This window comes from Emydura macquarii, unplaced genomic scaffold, assembly GCF_026122565.2.
Source record: "Emydura macquarii macquarii isolate MOO-44397 ecotype Brisbane River unplaced genomic scaffold, CSIRO-AGI_Emac_v2 contig_691, whole genome shotgun sequence".
Lineage (NCBI taxonomy): Eukaryota > Metazoa > Chordata > Testudines > Chelidae > Emydura > Emydura macquarii.
In genome coordinates, this window is record NW_027130828.1 from 5695872 (window position 1) to 5708633 (window position 12762).

A 12762-nucleotide genomic window follows, 5' to 3' on the forward strand; every position below is an offset into this window, starting at 1 on the left:
AACCCATTCCAGTGCTTCCTAGTGAAAAACCCATTCCACCCTCCTAGTGAAAAAGTTTTTCCAACTATCCAACCTAGACCTCCCCCACTGCAACTTGAGACCATTGCTCCTTGTTCTGTCATCTGCTACCACTGAGAGCAACCTAGCTCTATCCTCTTTGGAACCCCCTTTCAGGTAGTTAAAGGCTGCTATCAAATCTCCCCTCATTCTTCTCTTCTGCAGACTAAATAAGACCACTTCCCTCAGCCTCTCCTCATAAGTCACGTGCCCCAGGCCCAGCCCCCTATTCATTTTCATTGCCCTCCGCTGGATTCTCTCCAATTTGTCCACATCCTTTCCGTAGTGGGGGGCCAAAAACTGGACATAAGATTCCAGGTGTGGCTTCATCAGTGCCAAATAGAGGAGAATAATCACTTCCCTCGATCTGCTGGCAATGCTCCTACTAATGCAGCCCAATATGCTGTTAGCCTTCTTGGCAATAAGGGCACACTGTTGACTCATATCCAGCTTCTTGTCCACTATAACCCCTAGATCCTTTTCTGCAGAACAGCTGCCTAGCTCGTCGGTCCCCAGTCTGTAGCTGTGCATGGGATTCTTCCGTCCTAAGTGCAGGACTCTGCACTTGTCCTTGTTAAACTTCATCAGATTTCTTTTGACCTAATTCTACAATTTGTCTAGGTTACTCTGTATCCTATCCTTACCCTCCAGCGTATCTACCTCTCCCCCCAGCTTAGTGTCATCCGCAAATTTACTGAGCGTGCAATCCAGAACTGTGCTGCCATTGAAGTCAACAGTAAAAACCCGCATTGACTTACAAAGAGCATGGCCCCACGCATTCCTTAGTTCCTACAGAACTGTGCACATCAACAAAAGTTGCCTCTTTGTCTTTGTCATTTCCAGTAATTATGCTCAGAATCCTCTGATTCATTCCATGACCTGGACCAGCAGGGCTGGATTTAAGCATGCAGTGACTGTACATTTGGTTAGATTTTGAAGTTAAACATAAGAAAGAAAATTCCTTTTGAGTTGGAGACTCGCAAGTGCTAAAGATTCTGGACCTCTTGCACACCCCTATTCCAGGGCAGGTTGTGTTTTGCTTTGTACCGCATCACCCTAAAGTACAATCAGAAGTCAGGGAGGCCAATTGACTAGCCACTTACCTTAAAGGGACAGCCTGCCCTATAACTGCAACCCTCTTACTTGCATTCAGCAACAGACACTGCAGATGCTGTAGTGAGGGAGGAGCTCCATATAAATACCTAGATAGACCAAAACCCTTGGACTGGCTGGAGTATTATGCCAGAGTACAGGGACAAGCTCACCTGGGGGTAAAATGACTTGAATCAGACATGAGTGGGCCCATTCCTTACTAGCGCTGCAGGATGGGGCCCTGTGATAGACCAAAAGAGCAGACTTGCTTTTTGCACCCGACTCATGAAGAACAACCCCTGTGGGCGTTCATTCTTTGCTCTTCAAATATCTTCCACCTGATTTCTCCTTGTTGTATTTGTTTTACCACGGAGCCCCGATCTGAGCTAATATTGCATGATGAATTGCAAGGTAATCTAACAGGAAGAATTGGTTCCTGCCCCGTTACACTCCATCACGGTAGGTTGTCCTTAAGCTTGCCACTACTTGATTCCCATGATCTCCGTGGATGCTAGGCAAACGCATTTAACCCCAGATTGTTTGTGACAGCGACTGCCTAGCTGTGCACTTGTTTGGGTTTTTTCTTCTCTTCAGACATTGATATAAAACAGCAAACGCTTGTCTCATTATTCATCAAGTTAATCTCCACTTTGCTGAATGCAGGGGAGGCTGGATATTAGACACATGCCAGCCTCTGCTAGACAATAAACACGCTGTAGACTTGAGGGCCAAGTTCTCTGCTGATGTAAACTGGCACAGCTCCATTAAAGCAAACAACTATATCAGTAAAAACAAGGAGAGTCCTGTAGCACTTAAAGACTAACACATTTAATTTCTGCAGGCATAAGCTTTCGTGGGCTGTAACCCACTTCATTATATCAGTGTACACTAGCAAACAATTTGACTCTCTTGATTTGTGCCTCCTTCCTGCAAAGTCAGTGGAAGTACTTCACTGACTTCAGTGGGGGAAGGAATGAAGCCATTGATGTTGAGGAATATGCACAGGCCGATTGATAGGTGTTATTCAGAGCTTGATCCTTCAGCCATTGAAGGCAGTGGGGTGTTTCCATTGAGTGCAAGCAGTAGAGACGTGTGGGAGCCCATCTAAACGGAGGGTGCCAAAATGTAGGGTCTAGTAGGAAACAAAGGCAGAAAGGGAATGGGTTCTAAAGATCCAGATGCATGCAAATGAAATGTGCTGCCCTCCTCTGTGCAAACAGGGCTGGAAAGGTAATTCCCAGATGCCATTGTTGTGTTTCCATGACAACACCTTTTAGCAGCTCTCCATTGCAAGCCAAAAGCTGCATTCAGCCCATGGACATAGCGTTCTGCAGAGCTGAGCTGCCACTTCAGTTCCATTTGTTTCTCCAGAGACAGTTAGCGGAGAGGGTAGTAAAAGTGGATTAACGCTGAGCTCTGCCATTCCTGCTGCTTTCTTTCACAGATGTCACTTTTTTTCTGTTTTAAGGGACCAGCGCAGGCTGCAGCCAGCAAAGGATGCAAATGTTTGATCTCAAAAGCCCACTTGAGCAGATGTTTTATTAAATTTGGTTTTATGTCTAAGCTTAACAATGCACCTATTGCATATAACTGGGCAAACCAAGAACAGTCAATGTTTAGAGCAGGTGTTGCAATAAATACATAACGGGCACAACGTAACCATCATACTAAGACTTGCCAGCCTAGAAAAATCTAATCAATAGATAAAATAGAAGAGAGACTTCATTGATTCATAGATCTTAAGGCCAGAAGGGACCATTGTGATGACCCTCCACTCTGAATTTCTGCATAAAACAGCCAAGAGTATCTCACCCCATAAATTCTGTGTCACACCTGTTACATCTGTCTGAGCTGTAACACATCTTTTAAAAAGATATCCAGTTTTGTTTTAAAGTGATGGAAAATCCATTGAGTCCTTAGGTAAGTTTATTCCAATGCTTCATTACCCTCCATTAAAAATTTGCACTTTATTGCTAGTCAAAATTTGTCTAGCTTCTGCTTCCAACCATTGTATCTCTCTATGCCCCTTTTTGGCTAGATTAAAGAGCTGTCTACTATCATAAATCTCTTCCCCATATAGGTAACTGATGACTGCAGTCAAGTATCTTAACCTTTGCTTGGATTAACTAAGTAGATTGAGCTTCTGAATGAAGTCTCTCACTACAAGGCATATTTTCCAGACCTCCGACCATTCTTGTAGCTCTTTTCTGAACCCTTCCCAATTTTTCAACCTATTTTTTGAAGTGTGGACACCTGAATTAGAGACCGTGTCCAGGAATGGTCCCACTAAGGCATCTCCCTATTCCTACTTGGTGTTGCCACAGAGCATGTTTATTCTGTGCTGTGATTTCTGTTCAGCTGGTTATCTACCATTACACCTAAGGGTAGGTCTACACGGCACACTAAGCCTGGGCTCTGACTTGGGTTTGAGCCCAAGCCACTTCCATCCACACACAAGTCAGTCTGACTCAGGGCAGCAAGCACTCCGGATACAGGTCCGAGGATCTGCTAGAGGGGTGGGTCAGACCCTGAGTCCTGCTGTGATTAGGGTCCAAGCCCTGTCATTTTGCAGTATGGACACAGCTCAAGCCACAGACCTGAGTCAGAAGGTCTGCATAGTGCAGTGTGGATGCCTTAACACATCTGTGAGATCCGGCTTCACCTGCTGTAAACCCAGTTTTAAGCTGCAGTGTGGACGCTCAGGCACGGGCTTGGAAACACCAAGTTCACAAGCCCACGTCCCACAGATCTGGGTTTACAATGCAGTGTAGATGTACCCTAAGTCCTTCCCACTGCCACAGTATTTCAGGCTATTGTCTCCCATCTTCTGCATGTGACCTAAATTCTTTGTTCCTAGATATCTGGTCAAAGCAGCCTTCTAAGCCCCCAGGTAAGGCGGGGCCTAGGAAATGAATAGGACTCTCTCATCTTGCAGGATGACGCTAAAACTCAGACTATACGAGCAATCAGTTGGGGGGAGGGGTTGTACTTTTGGGGGGCCCCCCCATCCTGCACTGGAATCCGCGCTGAGTGGTGCTGAGTTTCCGTGACTCCATGGGGGTTGTGGGTGTTCATCACCTCTCAGGAGCCAGTCCAGATCTGGCAACATGTGCACAGGCCCAGTCAGCTAGAAGAGCAGAGGGCCTGAAGGAGGAAGCCATGAGAGGAGTGCGGGAAAGGAGGGGTTGGGACTCACATCACTGTTTCCTGCTAGAGGCCTCCTAAATCCTGAGGCTGTCCCAAATGACAGAGGGGCTTCGTACAAAGCGCCGTGTTGTTCTAAGTGGCAGGGAGGCATTTCCACTGGCGAGCAGCCTCTGAAATCCCTTCTCAGCCAGGCAGTGCCCCGCAGTCAGAGCCTCTCCCTTAGTTACAAGCGCGCTGGCTGGCCTCATCCCTGATTAGCACAGCCGTCTGCTTAACACCATTTAATGAGAGCTAATCCCGGGTGGCTGTCAGAAAACACAGCTGGCGTGACGGCCACAGCTGGGCCGCTCCAAATGCTAATCAGCCTAAATGATCAACACTGGCCTAGGGCGCGGTGCAGAGTGACCTGCCTTTCAGACTCGGGAGAGGAAGATGCCAGTGTGATGGGCACCGGAGAGAGAGAGAGAGAGAGAGGGAGAGAATTTCCTAGCCTTTCTCTGCAGTTTGCAACTGAACAGCAAGGCTTGGCTCTTAGAAAGACGACCTGGCATGGACAGTAGCTGCAGATGGAGCTAGAACAGCTCACTCTCTGTTGTCCTGCACCTGGGAAACAACTGACCACCAGGCAGGCCTTGTCTCTCTTGCCAGTCACCCTGCACTGGGGAGAGGCTCAAAGACTGGAGCGGAGCAAGCCTCCTGTACGAAATCATCAAACTTCCCTGGGCCGGTGACTCTGAGCTCTCTTCTGCAGGGCTTTGAACTTGGCAGCTAACACAGAGCTGACTTCGGGATTGGGGAAAAGAGCACGGGGGAGGGAGAAAGTAACAGAGGCAGGAGGGAGGAGAGCAGATGAAAGCAAAGGGATTGGGAGGGGTCCTTTTTTGAGGGTGTGAGAGTGCAGATTAAGGGCATGCAGGGCGCCCCCCACACACACCCGGGAGCCTAAACCAGTCCTGGAAATAGTGGCATAGCACCATTCATGCAACAGTAATGTAGAGCCTGCGGGTGCGTTAAGGGTCTTTTACTATTTATTTAAAGAGATTCCAGCCTAGAGTCTCAGAGTCATGGGAGGCAGATGAGATCAGCCTTCGGTGAGGATGGGAGGAAGAGAAATAATAAAAAGGAAATGCATGGAGGCCAGAGGACCTGGGAATATAAAACATACAAAACCAGAAGGGGCAAATCCTGAGCCACTTCAAGTCCTATTGAAGCCCAACGGCATTCCAGAGGCTCAGTGCCGCTCAGGATCTGGCCCTCCAGAGAAGATTTTGCTCCTCAGCCATTATAGGCATGCTCTCAGCCACACTGCACTGGGCTGAATTATTCAGAGAATCTCATTATTGAGATTTATTCTGGAGCCCCTGGACTTCAGGTGCTTTTAAAAGAGATGATCCACTCCAGCAAAGCAGCTTTTCACTCCCATATGATCCTCTTTATTTCTGATATGAATAATCTTTCTGGCTTTCTGGCTCAGTTAGAGGTTGTTTGCAGCTTGCAATAGCCTTTCTCTTCCTACTTAGGAGGGGAAATAACAGCCTCTCGCCAACTCCCACTGCCTAGAAGGCGTTTATTGCCTTGGGACTGGAATCAGCTGAAACCAGTGCTGTGGAAGCCTTTGAAGACAATCAGCTCCTTGCACAAAGCTTTGAAGTGTGGAGTGAGAATGAGTTTTTCTTATAAGTTAGATGGGCAAAGTGCTAGGAGATACTCTAGGCCAATGCAGGATTTCCTCCCCATGGTACACTGTTAAACCTGGTCCCTCTTAATATGTTGTTTTAAATAAACTGAGTGGTTAGGAACTCTTGAAAGCTCTCCCAGTCCCCTCTGAGTTTCCTGCATGGCGCAGGGCGGTTCCGAGGAGACTGGCTTTGCAGTCCAGACAATTATCTTTTATAAAAATTCCAAGGCCAAAGAGCTCTCCAGGTTCAGACTGACTGTGTGTGGCCCTCAGTGCGAGACCTGCCCTTCACAACCTCTAGGAGGTCTTTCTTTTCTCTTGCAACAAAGCACTATCATTCTGTGGCATTGACACTGCACAGTGTATAGCTCTTAATCAACATGGCAAGAAACACTGCTATTGTTAAGGCTTCCCTGGTGCTCTGGTGTGGTGGCTTTGGATAGGAATTTAAAAAACAAAATCTCCCCAATAAATGAGAAAGTTTCCTGCAACCCTACTACTTTGTGTTGTGATCCTGTTTGAGCTTGTAAGCTAAGTAAGATTATGCTTGTGTCTGTGCTTGGATGGGAGACCTCCATAATGAGCAGAAAGGGATGCACGCCATTCGGTAGGGTGTTGGTCTTCCCTTCGAGTAAATGCTGCACTATGATGTAAGGAGCGCCAAGGTGCTATCTGTCAGATGAGGTGTGTAGACCCCGACGCCTGATCATCTGGACTCATTAAAGACTCCATGACACTTTTCATAAGCGGTGATGTTACTGAAAGGAGAACTAGTCCAATTCTAACTGCTGCTTCAGGCTGGTGCATTCTCCATATCACCATCCTCAAGCTTTCAAAAATGAGTGAGACTCCAAAAAATCATGAGGTTTTTTTTTCCCAAAACACTGCTCTTTTTCATTGTCTTCTGGTTTTAGTGCCTTTAGGGTGTGCTCATGTCATATTTTCAAGCTTTTCTTTGCAAACATGAGGTCTAGAAACTAATTTTTTTTCCTTTGTGGTAGCTGGGATTCTCACATGTTCACTTGACTCCAGGAGATGGGGATTAAAGAAAAACACCAAACATCACAAGACATGTAAAATCACAAGAGTATTCTTCTTCACTTCACGTCTCAAGTGGATGCATGGTGGTGTATGAAGTCATGGGCGTTAGAGAAATGTGCGTAGTTTTGGGAATCAGGAGGTGACTGTCATCCTGGTTCTCTGCCTCGCTGTGTGACGTTAGTTATGGCACATCAGTTTGCTGATTTGCCTCAGTTTCCCCTTCTACACAATGGAAATAATACCTCACTGGGCAACAGATGTGTTAATATTTAAACAGTGCAATGAATAACACGTACAAAGAATGATTGTGGGCTTCAAATAGCCGCCAGGCTTCTCCCAAGTGGCAGGTGAAGGGATCTCTATATTCATTTCATAGAATGCCTTGGGATTCTTTGGCACGAAAGGTGCTGTACGAATGTACACTTCTTTGTTTTACTTTTTAAACTGAACCCCTTCCCCTGTGATTTCTGTTAAAGCAATTGACAGAGAGCTCTAGCCAGACAGCAGGTGCTCATGGCCTCTCACCAGCCTCAGACTTCTATTTCAGGAGCTTTCCAAACTTAAGTGGCATGACCGTGTTCATTGTAGCAGCAGTTATGCCTGCCCATGTGTTCTTCCAGGCCGGTCTGCCTTCTTGACCTCTGGCCTTTTACACAGAGGAATCTGTTGAACTATATCTTGCATTTGCTCACGCTAAAGGAAGCCATTGTGTTATCGTCAGCAGCACAGAACATGAACTGAAGTGGAGGGACATGCTGACCTCAACTTATTTCTGTCTCCCCCTTCATTGGCAAACTGTGATCCAGGCAAAACTTTTGGTTGGCAGAAATAAACAGTCAGCCCCACCAGCGTCCCTCGTTCAATGGAATTTCCAGGCCTTCTCGTCACTTAATCTCCAATCATCACATTACAGCTGATGCAGCTCCACCAGTGATAGCAATGGTAGGAGAGTTCATGTTGATTGGCCCCTGGCGTTTCTATCACCACGTTGTCTAACCTTTCTCCGAGCAGGTGTAACTAATACACTGGTTAAGATTCCAGTGACAGGTCTACACTAGTGCTCCTGTTATTCCAGTGACAGGTCTACATCAGTGCTACCTGGTGGTAGAGCAAGGATGGCAAAATTTGAGAGGCACCATAATGCCATAGCTTGAGCGATATAATGTGGGAATAACTACTCATTTGCCATGACTACTGTCCACTGAAAAATAAGTGAGTCCAGTCTCTGCAGTGAGATTAATAATTAAAAAGGGGAATTCTCTGTCAGTCGTAAAGGAGTGTTGCAAGAGGGAGGATGCATGGAAGCAGAACTGGGCGTGTGCTGCAAATAGTTTCATGTAAGTGTTAGCAATCCAGTGAATTCCGATGCCCAGGAATTCCTAATTCCTGCTAGGCATTTCGTATTCAGCTTGCAGGTATTCGCAGAGAACAATTTATTTTCATTTGCACCTGCAAATATTTGTACAGAAAATGTTTTCCTGCTCGTCCAATTGGGGTTCAGAAACAATACCATGTGACTTATCTGACGAATTGCAGCTAACTGACAGAGCTGGAGTATTGAGCACTTGCGATGACCTCTTTGCCATCCATCTGTAGTCAAAACCCGCACCAAACCCACTGAATACATCTGATTAATGAATTAAAATCTGCTGTAAATTGCGACTGCCTTGCAAGCCGAAAAAGCAGCTGTTTGTCCAATGACAAATTATCCATTGTGGAGCCACAAATTTTAAGGCCAGAAGGGACCATTATGATCACATAATCTGACCTCCTGCATAACACAGGCCATGGACTGTCACCCCCTGACCCCACCTCAATAACTCGCAGGTGACCTGTTTGCTCAGCTCCGGGTCGAATGCTGCTCATCTGGCACAAGATCAAAATGGAAGTCAAACTCCATCCTCCGTTGTCTTCCTCCTCCCTCCTGCATTGTTCCTCTGCAGGGCGATCACCCCAGCTGCCCACAATCATTAAATGCCAGCCAAGCACCGTGAGCCCCATGCAGCAAAGCTCCCTCTGTCTCCTGTGGTTAAGGGAGGGCTGCAGCCAGCAGCATCAGCAGCTGTTTTTCATTCTTTGCACCAAAGTTCTTCTGTAGAAGGGGGGCGGATCCCAAAAGCCCTAGGAGTGCTGACATCTCTTTGGGCCAGCCCGCGAATAACTTCTTCCCACTGGCGAAGAACTGCCCACATGAAGAGTCTCATTGGTTTCAGCAGAATCATTTGCCTGAGAAAGTGCTGGCTGGCGTGAGTCGCAGCTTACAGCCTGGGCCCGGGGGTGTCTCTCTCATCTTGTTTCAGCATGTGCTCACGGTAGTCAAGCAGAGTGCTGTGTACCCAGGGCAATGATGCTGCTGAGGCCAGGAGGTGGCTTTTGGCGGGATGGCTTCAGGTTTCGCTGCTGTGGTTTATCTCCTGACTCGAGCATATTCTTAGGCCACAGGGTTATGGGTTTGTTGGTTTTGAAAGCTGAATCAGACAGTGGAGTGAGAGGTTTCCACAGTTCAGGCAGCAGGATGTTACTAAAGGTCTCTGAAGTTCCGCGTTGCATTGAGCAGGGTCTTCGCTTACTCTAGAGAGGACTAAAACTGGGTCCCGCCGGTGCAAAAACTGTAATAAGTAGGACGTCTCTGGAGTGCCTCTGCCCTCCCTGGGCTAATACGAGTGGAGAGAGCTGGTCGAATTTGCCTCAATGTATGTAGCTGGTGGAGTAACCATGATTTATGCCGTGCGCCTCTCTGGATGGCCATGAGGGTCTCAGTGATGCTGGATAATTTAGGCTCTGCACTCGTGCCCCTTGGAGAGAATCTGGCTGGCCAAGCAGTGGGTGTATGGCCGAAAGCTTATGCCCGTAGAAATGTGTTAGTCTTTAAGGTGCTACAGGACTCTCGTTGTGTTTGCTGTATACAGACTAACACGGCTACCCCTCTGGAACTGGAGCAGCACTGCTGCAATGGACAAAGGGGTGGCCCGAGAGCTGAGTGGAGACTCCCGGCCTTTCTGTTGAATCTGTATCGATCTCTGGACACCTGATGGGTAACACCCTGGCATTCACTGCTTGCCAATAAATAGTAAAGGTACGAATCATCAGAAGAAAACAATCATTGTGGTGGTGGGGGTGGGGGGGAATCCCCCACAGCAGGCCTCACACTCCTGGAAGACTGTTGCTCCTTGTTCCTGGAGTATTCAAATCAAGGCACAGGGTGCTACTCAGCATAAGGAAGGGTGTCCCAGTCCAGCGCCCTCTGCCCCGTGTGTGGCCTGCATTCGAAGGGGAAGAGCTGTTGGCTGCTGCTTCACCTCTGACGCTGTCCATGAATGCGTGGGGCTTTCCCCATGTCAGAGCTCGGGAAGGAGACTCTCTTAGGGCAGGATGTGCGGGAAAAGAGCAGCTTTCCTGGTTGCTCCCTTCCCAGTGCCCTGCTCAGCGTTTCGGCTTTTGTCCTGGACCCAGGATTTTTCCAGGGTGACACCATCTGATCACACATCCTCAGCCCAAACAGCTGCGCGCTCCCATTCCAGCCCTGAGGGTGCTGCTAGCAAACTGTTGCCTTCAATGCCCGGGCGGAGGGTGGGCAGCCCAGCCGGACACACCGATGGAGTGGTGAGAATGGCCACGAGCGGGGGACACTGGGGTGGGGGTCACGGTGGCTGGAATCGGGGGGTGGGGTGGGAATAGTCCCTTTAAGCCCCTTGACTTGTGAGCTCTGGCTGACATCACAAGGCAGGGGAGGGGCCTGCCTGATAGTTATTTGTACGATACATCACTTCCGAGCTGCTGCCAGCCATACCACCAACAGTTATATGGCAGAGAAGGAGCTAGAGGTGCAGGGTGGATCTGTGTGTGCATGTGTGCCTCTCCCCCCTGCTGCTGCTGTTGCTCCACCAACTCTCCTTGTGGGGGGGAGCTGCCTTTTTCATGGCTTTTCTTCCCACGGATGAGATCCAGAATTCTGCCAGCAAGAGACTCTACTCGAGGTAAGCCAGGACTTTATTTGCAGATGTGCAAGTGGAGGGGGCGGGGGGCCATGGCTTTTCGTGCAGCCTGGACAGTCTCCCCAGCTCTATTTTCGGCGTTCCAGCGTTTGCTGCAATCCGGTGCAGAGAAAAAAGTTCTCTGGCTGGAAACAGCAGCGAGCCTGCGAGCGCCGGCTCCAAAGGGCTGGGCGGTGTTGCACGCCCGGGCTCTCCGATGAGCAGCCATGCTCCGCTCCGCTCTGCGCTCGGAAGGGCGGGAGTTGAGAGGGCGAGACAATGGGTGTAGCAGCCTGGCTGTGCCGCGGCCCCGGCTACTCGCCGCTGTGTCTGTTGCAGCAGGGGCAGCCCGGACTGCGCTGGCTCGGCGCGGCGGGTCCTGAGCGGGCTGCCGGCGGGCCCGGGTTTCCTGCAGACCTGCCCCCCTCGCTCCGCAGCCTGCAGGCAGGCAGGAACTGGCTCTGTCAAAGCGAAACCCCAGGGGCAGTGGGGCGCACGTGGGCCTGCGTGTGGCCGATGTGTACCGGGTTTCCAGCGTGCGATGGGGGAAGAGGATGGACGCACGGCCCCGCACGGCCCGGCCTGGGAAAGCGCTCGGAGATCGCTTCTGGTTTTGCTTTGCCTCCTTTCGTGTAAACCCTGGGCATTTCCTTGTCAAAACCTGAGACGGCTTTCATCAAACGCTGCGACTTGTCTTCCCCGAAGCGCGGTGTCCGGCGCTGCGCAGGCAGTGTTAGAGGGAGAAGCAGCGTCTCGTCCCTCCCCGGGGTTTATCAGGTCAGACTGGTGTGCGGCACATGCAACTGATGCCCACCTGGGACATGAACCAGAGACCGTCTGTACTAAAAGCAGAAACCTCCAGCTGCTGGAGCTGGGCGGGGGAGGGCAGTTCCCTTACAGGCTGACTTCAGAGGTTTTGAAATTTGTTTGAATTGGTTACTGGAACCAGTCCCTGCGGTGTCTGATTCAGGGCTGTCTGGGATGTAAAGCTCTGCTCAGCTGCAGGCCGAGCAGGTATTTGAACGTCACACCTCCAGTCCTGTCCCCTGAACTCACCGCTGTAGAGTCTCTCCTGGAAACGTCCAACATGTTTCAGTTTTGACAAAAATTCATTTAGTTGAAAATGTTCCGACTAGCTCTAGTCTCTACCCCTTGAGCTGAAGGAGCAGCTCCCTTAGCCAGCAGCTGTAGCGGATTCTTATCCTCTGGGCTAGAGAGGGACACAGCAAGCCCCTGCTCTCTTAGTGTGGGTTACCAATGCAGCTGAGAGGGGAGTAATGTGACACATGGTACAGCGCTTGATTCTGTGTAGACCGGTGGCTGCTTTATAAAACATTTAGCAAGGTAGGTCCCTGCTCCGAGGAGTTTACAGTCAATTTCGGGTGAAAAGGGACTGCAATTCACACATGCACTGAGGATTCTGGGTGAAAAGATAAGTGGAGGAGGGCTGATTAGAAGTGGGTTTTTAGGAGTTTTGTGTAAGAGAAGAGGAAGAAGTGTTGGCCCATGGGAAGTGAGAGGCTGTTAGTCTCGTGGGGCCGCTCAGAAAGTGTAAAGATCAGTGCAGAAGGAGAAAGAATACTGTGTCCTTCATAGCAGAAAGAAGCCATCCCACGGCTGTGATTAACATATAGGGGATTCTTTACAGAAGCTGCTGGACGCACAGACCCTGTAGTTCTCCTTGGTTCTCTTGCTCCCAGAACAGCTAACAAACTCTGCTACTTAGCGTCATGCTAAGATTTTGCCTGGACCAAGCAGTCAGGGATAAGACTG